The sequence below is a fragment of the Cupressus sempervirens genome, chromosome 10, assembly GCF_028749045.1.
Source record: "Cupressus sempervirens isolate cs-2001-9-10 chromosome 10, ASM2874904v1, whole genome shotgun sequence".
Lineage (NCBI taxonomy): Eukaryota > Viridiplantae > Streptophyta > Pinopsida > Cupressales > Cupressaceae > Cupressus > Cupressus sempervirens.
In genome coordinates this window covers 418,640,782-418,653,971 of record NC_143127.1, presented here as the reverse complement: position 1 = coordinate 418,653,971, position 13,190 = coordinate 418,640,782, and the positions used below count along the sequence as shown (strand labels likewise).

At 32.9% G+C, this 13,190-nt stretch overlaps 1 pseudogene; it reads right to left on the bottom strand.

Annotated features, from left to right (window-relative positions):
• Nucleotides 1–9,605: 9,605 nt before the first annotated feature.
• On the bottom strand, nucleotides 9,606–12,758 carry LOC149534488 (putative flavin-containing monooxygenase 1; annotated as a pseudogene).
• Between the last annotated feature and the right edge of the window lie 432 nt (nucleotides 12,759–13,190).

Here is a 13,190-nt window from a genome sequence, read left to right as displayed (position 1 = left end):
ATGTTTATTTGCAATCATCACACATCTCTTGCATTATTTAGGACATTTTCCAAAAAAGAATTCCTCAAGCCTATGGAGACTCGATATGCTAGCTACTTCATTTTGTTGGAGAGGATGCTTGAGGTCCAAGAGGCCTTACAATCCATGGTGGTCAATGCAGAGTGGAATAGATGGCATGAATCAAGCACCCCAGATGGAAGACTTGTCAAACGAAGAATCCTAGATAAAAATTGGTGGACCACAATGAGGTAAGAAACTTAAGAATTGGTGGATATCATAATTGTTATTATTGCTGATTTAATTTAAAAAAATTCTGATTTAAGCACTTGCTGATTTTTTTAACATATTATGTTTCTCACTTGCAATTTTCTTTCATTTGCAGATACATTTGCTCCTTCATTGAACCTATTGTGCAGGTCATTAGATATGTTGATATTGACTCTCCTAGCCTTGGAGAGATTTATGAGACCTTTGATAGCATGCTTGGGCAGATCAAGCAAGCTGTTAAAGATAAGGAACCTACTTTGGAGTTCTATGAGGAGCATCTTAAGCCCATTGTAATGAAAAGGTGGAACACTATGAACAACCCACTTCATATGGCAGCCTATGCAGTCAATCCAAAATGGTATGCACCAAGGCCTGGGAGAGTGTCTCCATCTAATGATGAGGAGGTGAGTTTAATTTATTAAAGAATTTTGATTTTATAATACATTTTTAAATATTTTATTTTATTTGTAAAGTTTATAAACTCTAAGTTCTCACTTCTTAATTTTTGTTTGTTCAATATAGGTGAAGGAGGGCTTCTTCAAGGCCCTTTCAAAAATGTATAATGCAGAGGATGCTGCAAAAATTCAAGGGCAATGGCTTGACTTTGCCAATCTTTGTGGTCCAACATTTGCTAGACTAGAGGCGAGGACTGATAGAGCTACATTAGCTCAAAAGGACCTGATTGGATGGTGGACATGGCATGGTAGAGATGCACCTGAGCTGAAAGCCCTTGCCACCCATCTTCTCTCACAGGTTGTGAGTTCCTCTGTTACAGAGAGGAATTGGTCTACATATAGCTTCATTCAATCGGTCAAGAGGAACGACCTTACCTCTAGATGATCAAAGAAGCTTGTGGCTGTTCATAGTGTATTGCAACTACAGGAGTGACAGAGTCTTGAGTATCAACATACTCCAGCACTACGTTGGGATGTTAATCCTGAGGATGCATTATAAATTGATGAGGATAACACACCCCTAGGGCTGCTTGGAGTTCCATTGGATGAGGACCCTTTGCCTACCCCTACCAGTGATTCAGAGGATGAGATTGATGATGATCTTGATTTAAATAGAGATTTAGATTCCTAGAGGACAACCATATATTTGGCTTTCTACTTTTCAGATACTCAGATACATTATTGCTTTTGATTATTATGGAGTTGGACATCTCATTTACACTTCTAGTATTTACTTTCATTATGTCATTTTGATTTTCATTTCATGCATGGTGACGATAGATTGATACTTGGAGCCTTTGTGTATTTTTGCTAATTGTATGTGATATTCGGATATATCATCATATCATATTCTCATTTTGATTCTAATCTTAATAGTTTTCAATTTCCATGTATTCTATGGTGAATGGTTTATCAATGTTATGATTTATCATTGTTATGGTATGCATATCAGAAATATATCTCTAAAGAAGTCTAATTCTCCATATATAAAAAATTTAAAATCCCCTATATTTTATAGGCATCCCCTAAATTTTGGCTTCGACCCGTACCCGTACTGAAAACACGTTCCCGTCCCCTAAAATGTCCCCATCCCAGAAACTCCGTGGAGCATAGAAAATAATAGATCACATAGAATAGAACATAAGACACCAAGATTTAACATGGTTCACCCAAACCCTAGCCTACGTCCACCAAATAGCAAGTCCAATACTTTTACGATCCAGTGATTACAACCTGATAATAATATGTAATCCATTATAGCTCAATACCACTGCAAGAACCAATTTTCACATCACCTTATGAAATAATACCTAACCCTAAGCCCTTTTATACAAGTATTAAACTACTTTAGGGTTATAATTAATAATTACATGTCGGCCCAAAAATTTATGAAGTATGTACAATACTTCCCTAATCAGTCACCACAAACTAACACATGTCACCCATCTGTAGTATTTTTCTTGAAAATAGGTTTTTCCAACCTCCACTTCATCCCAACAATTTCATGGTTACTATCATATATTTTCTTTAATGGAATCATTTTTACCCCATGAAAAAATGGAGGTAGATTACATAAAGCCTAAAATAAGCTATTATTAACTAAGTATAAGGAGATGGTTGGGTATTGTAAATCATGAAGGACTAGTTTTGAAGCATTCTTTGTATTCTTAGATGATAGAGGATGAAGGAGGTTTGTTTGTATTTGTCAATGTAGAAGACATTCCCTTTTACATGTTTGTAATTTTAATGGTTATTAGCCACCCTAGTCTATCATTAGATATGTCATCTCAGACATTTCACCTTATGGTTGAATGTCAAACTTGAAATATCTTCTTTGAAGACACAAATTGGAAATCTAAAATGATTTTTTTGTGGCACTCTCTGTTATGCAACATTTATCTTGATATATTGATGAATTTGCATGCACATCATATAAATTATCTAGGATCATTGACATGGCATAACATTTTGTGATTATTATAGTTAGATGAGCTGTTGTGATAGAGGCACATTTCATCATCAAATTTATAAAGTTGACAAGTAGAATCAATACATCTAGTAGACATCAAATATTTATGTCTCAAATGGTGTGAAGATCTGCCACATATTTGTGGAAAGTTTTGTATAGACATATTGTTCTGTGAGTTGAAGTGAGCGACTATAATTTAGCTATAAAAGAGGAGTGAAGATACCTTATGGGTGTATTATTTTATAAAGAGAGAAGGGAGAGGGTGAAAAATATGGGGTAGAGAGAGAAGGGGGAGAGGGGAGATGAGAGAGAGAGAGTCTAAAATCTCCTTAACACATTAGTCTCATTTCTTCACTTTTTAAGTCTTAACAACATGAAAATTTCCAAAATATTTTGTCAAATATATGGAAACAACTTAGAGTATGTGTAAATGACATAATATACACAATTAAACCACACACAAAATCTTGGTTTCTCTCTATGAGGCTCTTCTACACTAACTACTTACATGCCTTGTAATAATCCAATTAGGAACAACCATTAATACCTTTTGATGTAAACCTCATCTCAAGAATGTTAAAAACCATTTTGAAGCATCCTTTATTTATTTCTCAAATATATCAATCTTTTATGTTATGTTGGTTTGTAACATTAAAGCCAATATTTGGTTGGCAACTGAATTGTAGACCTAGTTAGGTTTGGTGTTCAATTTAAAATAGCCAAACAATCCCTCACAACTCAAAAAATACATAATGAGAAGAATTACTTCAGTAAGATTATAGACATGAGTTTATTATAAATATTTTCTCAAATTTTTATAAAGATCTAATGGTTACAAAGGAATCTTTGACATTTTTTCTAAAATTGGGAACCTTCGGTAAGGATTTAGCCCCACACTCACCAAAATTGCAATATCTTTCCAAAAACATAATCAAATCACGTGAAAGTAACTTTAAAATAAATAATATTCAAGGCAAGTTTACATATAATAATTGATAAGTGGACTCTCATTCGAACAAGCCATTGAAACAACGCCATAACATTGAAAAAATCAAGGAAATTAAAGTATTTTCTTATTTAAAATCTTGAATTACATCTTCAAAAACCCATTAGTCACCTATGGATCAAGAATAGAAGGAGTTTTAAAGCCTTTTATAACTAGTTACTACACAACTAACTAACTTCAACATGACTTGAATCTTGACATTCCCATTCTTGCACTGTTGTAACTTTGAACTACGCCAACTTAAAAATATATATATCATGAAACTTGCTATGGGAGCTCTTATGGCTGCAAATGATTAAAAATAGGTTCAAAGAGGCTAAATAGACCTTTATAAATGATTAAATTTCATTGAAACCATATGAGAAATTTTTTTCCCCTTATGACAATTTTGACAATTCCCTAACAACTTTGCACCATGAACCCAAAAGTAGTACAGTCCTGACTTTACAATCTTGGGCTTATTCATATGGGCATCAAAATAATTCTTGTGGTGGTATGTTTTCTCCTGAGACATTAGTAGTTTCTTCATGACTCAATACTATGCCTCTTATTTAGGGGTACTTCTTTGTGACAAGTATTAGACATCCCTAGCTACATGAAAGCTATTATCAAAACTATACATAAAATGTTATCATTCCTATGGATAACTTGTCATGGGTATGATCCAAGTGGATCTACCACCAAAAATTAAAGTGTTCCAAAGTCTCTCAAAAGTAGTGCTAGATTAAATAGCTTATCAACATGAAGCTAATGCAACCTGAATGGGCTTGAAAGGAGTTCATTTTCTCAAGTTATAGTGTGTCAAATTTTTGGTCAAACTAGATACAAAGGCCATCAAAAAGGTGAAAAAATAATCATCTCAAAAGTGGTCAACAATGAAATTCAAATGAAAGAGCTCATTGAAATCTTTCTGATGAAATTCATTTCATTGAAGCTAGAGTTTGATTGTGAAAATTATGTCCATTTGAATTTAGAAGGAAGAAAACAAGTAAGGATGAGATCATCATGATGTCTAGATGGTGAGGTGGCACCTTAGATTTCAAGTGGTCAAAATAAGCATATGGGAATTGAACCCATTACCATTTTGAATCCAACTATCCTCATTGACTGCCACACCACAAATGATATTTGCTATTTAATGGAGGCAAACCAGTATTAAACAACACCAAAGCTATTGAATAAGGAATGAGGTCAGCAAGAGTTGAACCTCTAACCACTAGACTCCTAAATTTGAGGCTAACCATTGTCCGATTGATAGTACTTGAAATTATGTGAGCTACATTCTATTTAAACTTAACCTTCCTGTCTATCCTTAGTTAATAAGGATATGGGTTAAAAAAAACCACAAAAATTACATGGTGCAAAATTAATTGTGATTTTTAAAAGGGGATATGATTGGGATTAGGTGTTTTAAATAGGGATTTTATGGTTTTGGAGGTTTTGGCCTATTTTGGCTAACTTTTATGTGTAAAAAGAGGCTTATGTAAAATATTGAGGGGGCATTCATATTTGATTCAGTCGATGCCAAGAGGAATGTGAGAGTTTCTCTAGTCAAGAAGAATTATTGAAGGAAGAGATGATGTAATGGTGTTCTATCTTTGAATTAAAGCTTTTTTCAGCAAAGTCTTTCTTTCTCTTTAGAAACTAGTCTTGCACCTTTGAGGGCTTGTATACAGGATGGTTTGATTCAAGAATTGTATAATGACTTTGTGGATGGACTATAGTATGTTGTAAATCAACTTTGGGAGCATCAATATCAGTCACTCAGTTGAGCTAGACCTAAAGACATAGTCCACTTACATCAAATGAATTCCATAATTAAATTAGTTATCTTCTCTCTCTTTTCTCTATCTCTAGTGATATAACTCTCTCTTTCTATTGATCATGTTATTTATAATACTTAATGTCTTTTTAGTTACAAATTAGACATTAAGTATTTGTACATCTTTATGCAATTTCACTTAGCATATAATCATCTAGATCCTAAAATGAGATCAAGTGGTATCAGATCCTAGTTTGGAAAATTTTGCAAGAAGTGATGTAGGTGTACTTTCCACAATCACATCATAAAAGGGGGAATCATCCAAGATGGAACTAAATCCATATATGGTAGCAAGCATCCACTCTATCAATGAGAAAGTGAACCTACTCTTTCAAGACTGCTAGGAAGAGGATGAGAGATTCTAGAAGTTGGAAGAAGCTAATCACTAGCTTCGATTAGAGAATGTAAATCTCTAAAGCCTTCTAGAAGAGGCTAATAGGGAGAAGAAAAGCTTGCATGAGATGTTCCAAAGGGAGAATACTAGAAGTCCTCTTCATTTAGAGAGTGTTGGCATGTGTGCATTAAGCCCATGATGAGAAGGAACTTCTCTATACTCTCCGCTCATGCCAGTTAGGAGTATGGATGCATCATTTGCTATAAAGTCCTTACCCAAGAAAGGATTCTCTTGTGGTCATGGAAATTGGGCTAATTATGGCTCAAATGAGAAGCCATTGTGCTTTTTGTGAATGTATGGAGTACATGAGAAAGTTTCAAGCCACTACCAACCATAGTGGTTGGGTAGAGGTATCTTCTAATTTAGAATAGAAGTAAGAACCTAAACACTACTCTATTGGGAGCTTTAAGAAGCACGCAAAGGTAATCAATAAGAAAATAATGTCCAAAATGGGATATACTATCAAAGGCTTGGGTATCCATGAGAAAGGAATTACCCATCCCATTGAGGAAAAGAAGAGGCCTCAAAAGCAAGGATTGGGATATGGAGGAACTAACAAGAACTCTGAGGCCTTGTTGAAGGTAAATTCTCTGGACAATGTTGAGGGTGTTGAAGCTGAGTCTCCCTTGAAGAAGAAGGTCAAGACACATGAAAGGATCCAAAAATTCTACAACCATCATCAAATAAGTGGTCATTGGATATAGAAGTGTTGGAAGCTTTACCTAGAACTTTGACACTCTCCTAAGTCTATTGCAGAATCTAGTCATCCCAAAAAAACCAAGGTAGGAGTTGAGGTGGTACCTGAAACCACCATGCAAAAGACCAAGGCACAAGTAGTGCTAGTAGTTTCCACCACTCCTGATGTAGTCCTAATGGAAGTGCAATAGAGCAATGAGAAACCCAAGAAAGGAGGTTCCTTTTAACAACTTCATAAGAGTTTGGAATGCTTGTCAGCTAACGAGCAATATCAACTTTTCGGGTATAAATTTTTTAGAGTAGGTTCATTGTTGATAGTAAGCTAGTGTATTTATGAATATATGACTCTAAATAAATTTGTATGTAATGAAGTTGTATAGTCCTAGGATTGAAATATTTGTACGACTATTAAAAGTCATCTCTCTTATAATCTAAAAAGGAGAATATTTTGAACTTCTTATTGTAGACTTTGTGTGGTATGGGGCTTTCTAGAAGAAGCACCTATTATAGCTAGTGTGATTCATATTTGTAGAGAATAGCTAGCTAATGCCTTAAAGTTCTCTACTTTATGACTTAGTTAAAAATGGTCAGTCAATGACCAATGTTCGTACAGGTCTTTTTCATGACCTTGGTGCATATGCAAATATTTGGAGCTTTCTGGTGATGCCTTTAGTCAACAATTTTGAAGTACAAAGGTGAAGGAATGTTTCAAGCTAAGGCTTTGTTGCCATTGCTCATGTAGTTTACAAGAAAGAAGGAGCATCAAAAGTGATTAGATTCGAATGTAGACATGAACTACCATTGTAAGAAGCACTAAGTGACAGGTTTATCATGCTCAATTTTTCTTCTTTCTTTATGGTTTTTCAAGTTCCATTTGAATTGCATCCCTCTTCTTTAGAAGTCCTAGTGTGAACCAAGTATGAGTCCCCTTGAGGAAAAATATGAAATTGAATGCTTTCATGATATTGTCAAAATGTAAGACCCTAAGAAGGAAAAATAGACAATATCAAGGCATAGGTGAATTCGACCAAGACCAAAGTCTAATTCAATTTTCAAAAGTAAGCATTGTAGTGAAGCTTCAAAGGTGGTAATAGAGTTGAGATCTATGACAAGGGAGATAAAGGTTCTACTGTATATACTTTTGGAGGGCCAAAAGAATTTTTATTTGGGAGGTTTGATCTAGGTGGATCTACCACTAAAAATTAAAGTGTCCCAAAGTCTCTCAGAAGTAGTGCCAGATTAAAGAACTCGTCAACATGAACCTGAGGCAACTTGAACTAGCTCAAAAGGAGTTTGTTTGCTCAAGTTATAGGAAATGAAAGTTTTGGTCAAACCAAATACAAAGGCCATAAAAAAGGTGAAAAAATAATCATCTCAAAAGTGGTCAATAATGGATTTCAAATGAAAGAGCTTGTCAGAATCTTTCCAATGAAATTCTTTTCATCGAAAGTAGAGTTCAATTGTGAAAGTTATGTTCATTTGAATTTAGAAGGAAAAAAATAAGTAAGTATGAAATCATCATGATGTCAAGATGGTGAGGTGGCACCTTAGATTTTGGGTGGTCAAAATAGCCATATGGGAATCAAACCCATAACCATTTCAAATCCAACTATCCTCATTAACTACCACACCACAAACAAGGAAATCAATTTTAAACAATACCAAATCCTCCAAATAAGGGATCTACCAAATAAGGAATGAGGTTAGTAGGGGTTGAACCTTTAACCGCCAAATTCCTAAATTTAAGGCCGACCATTCTAGTAATTATGCAAGCTACATGCTATTTAAACTTAACCTTCTTCCCTTTCCTTAGTTAATAAGGATATGGGTTAAGAAAACCCCAAAAATTACATGGTGCAAAATTAATTGTAATTTTTAAAAGGGGATATGATCAGGATTAGGTGTTTTAAATAGGGATTTTATGGTTTTGGAGGTTTTGGCCTATTTTATCTAACTTTTATGTATAAAAAGAGGCTTATGTAAAATATTCAGGGGGCATTCACATTTGATTCATTTGATGCCAAGAGGAATGTGAGATTTTTTCTAATCAAGAAGAAATATTGAAGGAGGAGATGATGTAATGGTTTTATGTCTCTATATTAAAGCCTTTTTAAGCAAAGTCTTTCTTGCTCTTTAGAAACCAATCTTGCACCTTTGAGGGCTTCTATGAAAGATAGTTTGATTCAAGAACTATATAATGACTTTGTGGATGGAATATAGTATGTTGTAAATCAACATTGGGAGTGTCAATAATACATTGGTCACTTAGTTGAACTAGACCCGAAGATGTAGTCTACTAAGATCAAATGAACTTTTTAATCAAATTGATTATCTTCTCTCTCTTTTCTCTATCTCTAGTGATATGAATCTCTCTTTCTATTGATCATGTTATTTTTGATACTTAATTTATTTTCAGTTACACATTAGACATTAAGTATTTTTACATCTTTAGGCAACTTCACGTAGCATATAATTGTGTAGATCCTAAAATCAGATCAGGATATGAAAAATGGTAAGGTATTTTAACATTTGTAGGTAAGAAAAAATGATCATAAAGACGAAGAAATTTGGGGCTCATAAATATTTCCTTTATCCTAATTGAGGCATGATTTTTGCATTCTTTCATTCTTTGTTATGCTATTTTTTTTCACAATTAGTCTTGATTAGTCCACAGTTTTAAAAAATATGAGTAGCACCAAATTATATCTTTTTGACAATAACCATAGATTTTATGACATCTTGTATTGCGATGCTTACAGAATGGACAAAAGGTTCTATTATCAAACAAATGAACACACATGCTTAATTTAATGAGTAAAGTAAACTAAATTCATCAATTATCAATATCTTAATTTCTTACATGAACATGTACACTTAGTCAACATGAGAAATCACAATTAAAAGTTTGAATCTTACACAAAATTTAAATATGATTGTAGGTGTCTTACAAGTTGATTTTATAGGGATGCTATATTAATAATCATGACAATATGGATTCAATTATCCAATCCATAGTCCATGTTAGAATATGGAGAGAAAAGTTCATCAAACCAATTGGGTTTTCTCATTAGGTTTCTTCTGATGTTTGTACATATGTTGTCATTATCTATGATTTGAAAAGTAGCATAACAAGTTCTCCAAAATAAGGATGTCTATCGTACCCAAAATATGAGGGCAACAACACACAATATTTTTAAAAAAATAATGATAATTAGGTTCACTAAGGTTTAAAAGTTTGATTCGCAAGTGAAGGAATAGGTTTACTACATTACTACTCTAACCACCTCCATCTTTCCTAGGCACAAGCTTGTCTTGGCTTGTTTTTAATTTTTTTTCTTTAAAAAAAAGGTAACTTGGCTTGAGTGGGGTTGTATCATGTCAGTGGGCCTGCGTTTGAAAAGGGAGGGGTAGGATGTTGAGTTGGCATTAATGCCAAGGATATTAACTAAGGGTCTTTGACTACAAACTCCACCCTCTATTTTGGTGCGCCCACCTTGGGCTGTCATGCACAATATTTGAGGGGGAGCACATCTGCCACAAAGTATGCCCAGTCAATGCTTGGACAACACATTGCAGACTTGGGCAATATTGTATGTGACTTTAGGGTAGTTGGTGGTAGTGTTAGGGTAGTTAGTATTTTAGTTTAGTTTGTTATTTATTTAAAAGTTTTTAAAAGTTAGTTGTAATTTATCATTAGTTTAAATTTATGTTAGTTAAATTTAGTTCAGTAGTAGTAATAATGTTTTTAAACATTATTAAGTAGTGATTAGAAAAGGGTTTAATAATTGTCTTGTTTTTAATTATATTTGTTGTAGTATGTTTTAAATTAAATAACTTATGGAATGGTTAGTTAAATTTTGTTATTAGTGTTAGGATGTTAAGTTATTAGTATTAATTAGTATTAGTTGAAAGTGTTTAGATTATAAGATTAATTTAGAAACTAGTTCTAATTTAGTAGAAATTTTATCAATATATTTAAAGGTGTTAGTAAACTTTGTGTGAGCTATTATCTTGTCTTAATATGTTAGTATATGATAAACGAACACATAATGTTCACTTGTTTTGTTTAGTTAAATTTAAGTTCAATTTATATTGTTATTCAAATAATTTCAATATATCGTTGTAATCTTAATTTAATAATGAATCAAATGTTGATACCAATTTAATAACGAGAATTTAACTTTAATGATGTATTCCTTCTCATGGATGTCATTATCTCAAGATATTTCTTGAGCTCTTTTGTTCTCTCCTCCATTTCCTTGGTAGTTGGCAACAATAATTTGTTGGAAAGAAAATGAACCAACCATTGGGAGTATATTTCTAAAGAGTGCAAAATTGACAAACTCTCTAGATAGCCTAAGATTTCTATTTGAAGAATGTGTGGATGGATAAGACCCCTACAATAACATAATACCATGACAATTACCATTGTTTATTCCTTAAATTTTTTTTTTTTGACAATATCTTAAATTAAAACAATATGGATAACATCATACAATGAAAGCTTATAAAAAAATTAAACTAGCCTATAATAAAATATAAAATATAAAAATATTAGTATTAAACATCTACGCCTGTGCATGACGATGATCATCAATCACATCAAATTAGAAAAGTTCATCATACCTGTACAAAGATATGCAATATCTATTTTCTTTAAAATAGATCCGAATTGTTTTGGTAGAAGAATCTTCAATTTCTTGTCCCCATCAAAACCAATGCCTAGAACAATGACATAATCTTCTATCTTTGTTCCATCATCTAGCACAATCCCCTCCAACTAGATGAATTTCAAAAATGTATTAAACCTTTCTTCACTTTTTGGAAAAACTTGTTTGGAAATGATCCAATGTTACAAGAAGTTATTGCATGTGTAGAGCTCATATCTTGAACAAGTCCATACTTTTTAAGGGGAAATTTCTAAAGCACATAAATCTCCACAAATTTGGATATTGCCCATCTCTACATACAAAATTCAATATTACTTGATGATTAGGAGGAAAAATTTGTAGATGGTTTTTTTATGTTAGACCACACTAAAAGAAAATAATAATAATCAAAGAAGTTTACCAATGGAGGAAATATGAATGCTAGTATGATCAAGAGAAAATTTAATTTGGTTTTACAAGTAAAAATTACATAAACCACATTCCATACAAATATTTTAAGTGTACTCCACAAAACAAATAATACTCAAGCATCATCCAATTGGTTCTTTTGAAGACCATGGTACAAGGAGGGCCATTATCACCTATAAATACAAACCAATTCTCTTGTAAATATAGATCTAATAAAAAACATTGAGTGCAATTTTCTAATTGCTAATTCTCTCCCTTGCTACTAAGTAAATTAAGAATACACAACATTTATAGTACATATCATACCTTGATTTTCCTTAGCACATTCCACAACAAAATCCATTACTGATTTTTGGTATCCAATAATCATAACTCTTTTTCCTTTGATAGTTTTGTAAGCCTCTTGTTCATCTAAGGTTGCATAATCCATGGTATGCAAAACTTTACCTTAAAATACTTATGGTTCTTTGTTTAAAGAAAATGATGGCATGTTTGGTAGACCCTCATATTTACCAATTCATAAATCTAAGAAATCAAAGTGATGCCACTATAGAAACCTGACACATAAATCATTTTACTAAACATATTTAAAACTAAACTACAAATGAATTAATCTTAGTAAGATAAACTCTGATTAAAAAAAATTGTGATGCTTGATAATCCTAATTATAATTAGCACTTATGAATTTAAAGACATATTTGAGATAATCATTAAAGTTGATATAAAAAGTTATTATCTATAACAAAATATTATTGTGATATTGCTATAAAGATTTAATGCAATTTTTGAGTCAAGCTCATTGACCCATGTTTCATGAGTAGTGATTCACACTAAATCTAAGTGATGCTCATAGAGGTCAAGCACTAGAATTCAAGAGGTCACCCATCTCAAACTTAGAACAATATTCTACCATGATGTCATCTTGGACTAGTGCAAAAACATGTGATGATTTATTATAAGTCTAAAACCATGATTTTTTGATCTAAGATTTTGACACTTGTGATGCTTAGTTATGAATAAATGTTGGTAAATAATTGGCAAACACATCAACATACATTTGGGAAGGCCATGTTAGTCTAATTTGTAAAAAAATTCAAAAATTCACAACTTGTAGAGGCTATCAAGTTACTTGGCAAGGTAAGGAGCCGAGTGATAGGCAATGCCGAGTTGCTTGACAAGGGAGTGTGCCAAGTGACAACACTGCTGAGTTACTTGAAAACTATAGGGACCAAGTTAGTCTGTCACCAAAAAAAGGGATCTTGGCAACAAAGGGCTTGACAGAGGAGAACAAGCTGCTCAATTGATACAAGCTGAGTGATGTGGGGAGAGAATAAACATTCCAAAAATGTGTGAAATGGTTTCTCCTCCTCTCTCTTCCAAATCTTACTAATCATGCACAAAAAAATATATCAAGGAAGCAAGATCTAAAACCACAATAGGCTACAAATGGAAAATATGCTTGCTTGCATTCTATTAACTAAATCAAACTGATACAAATCTGA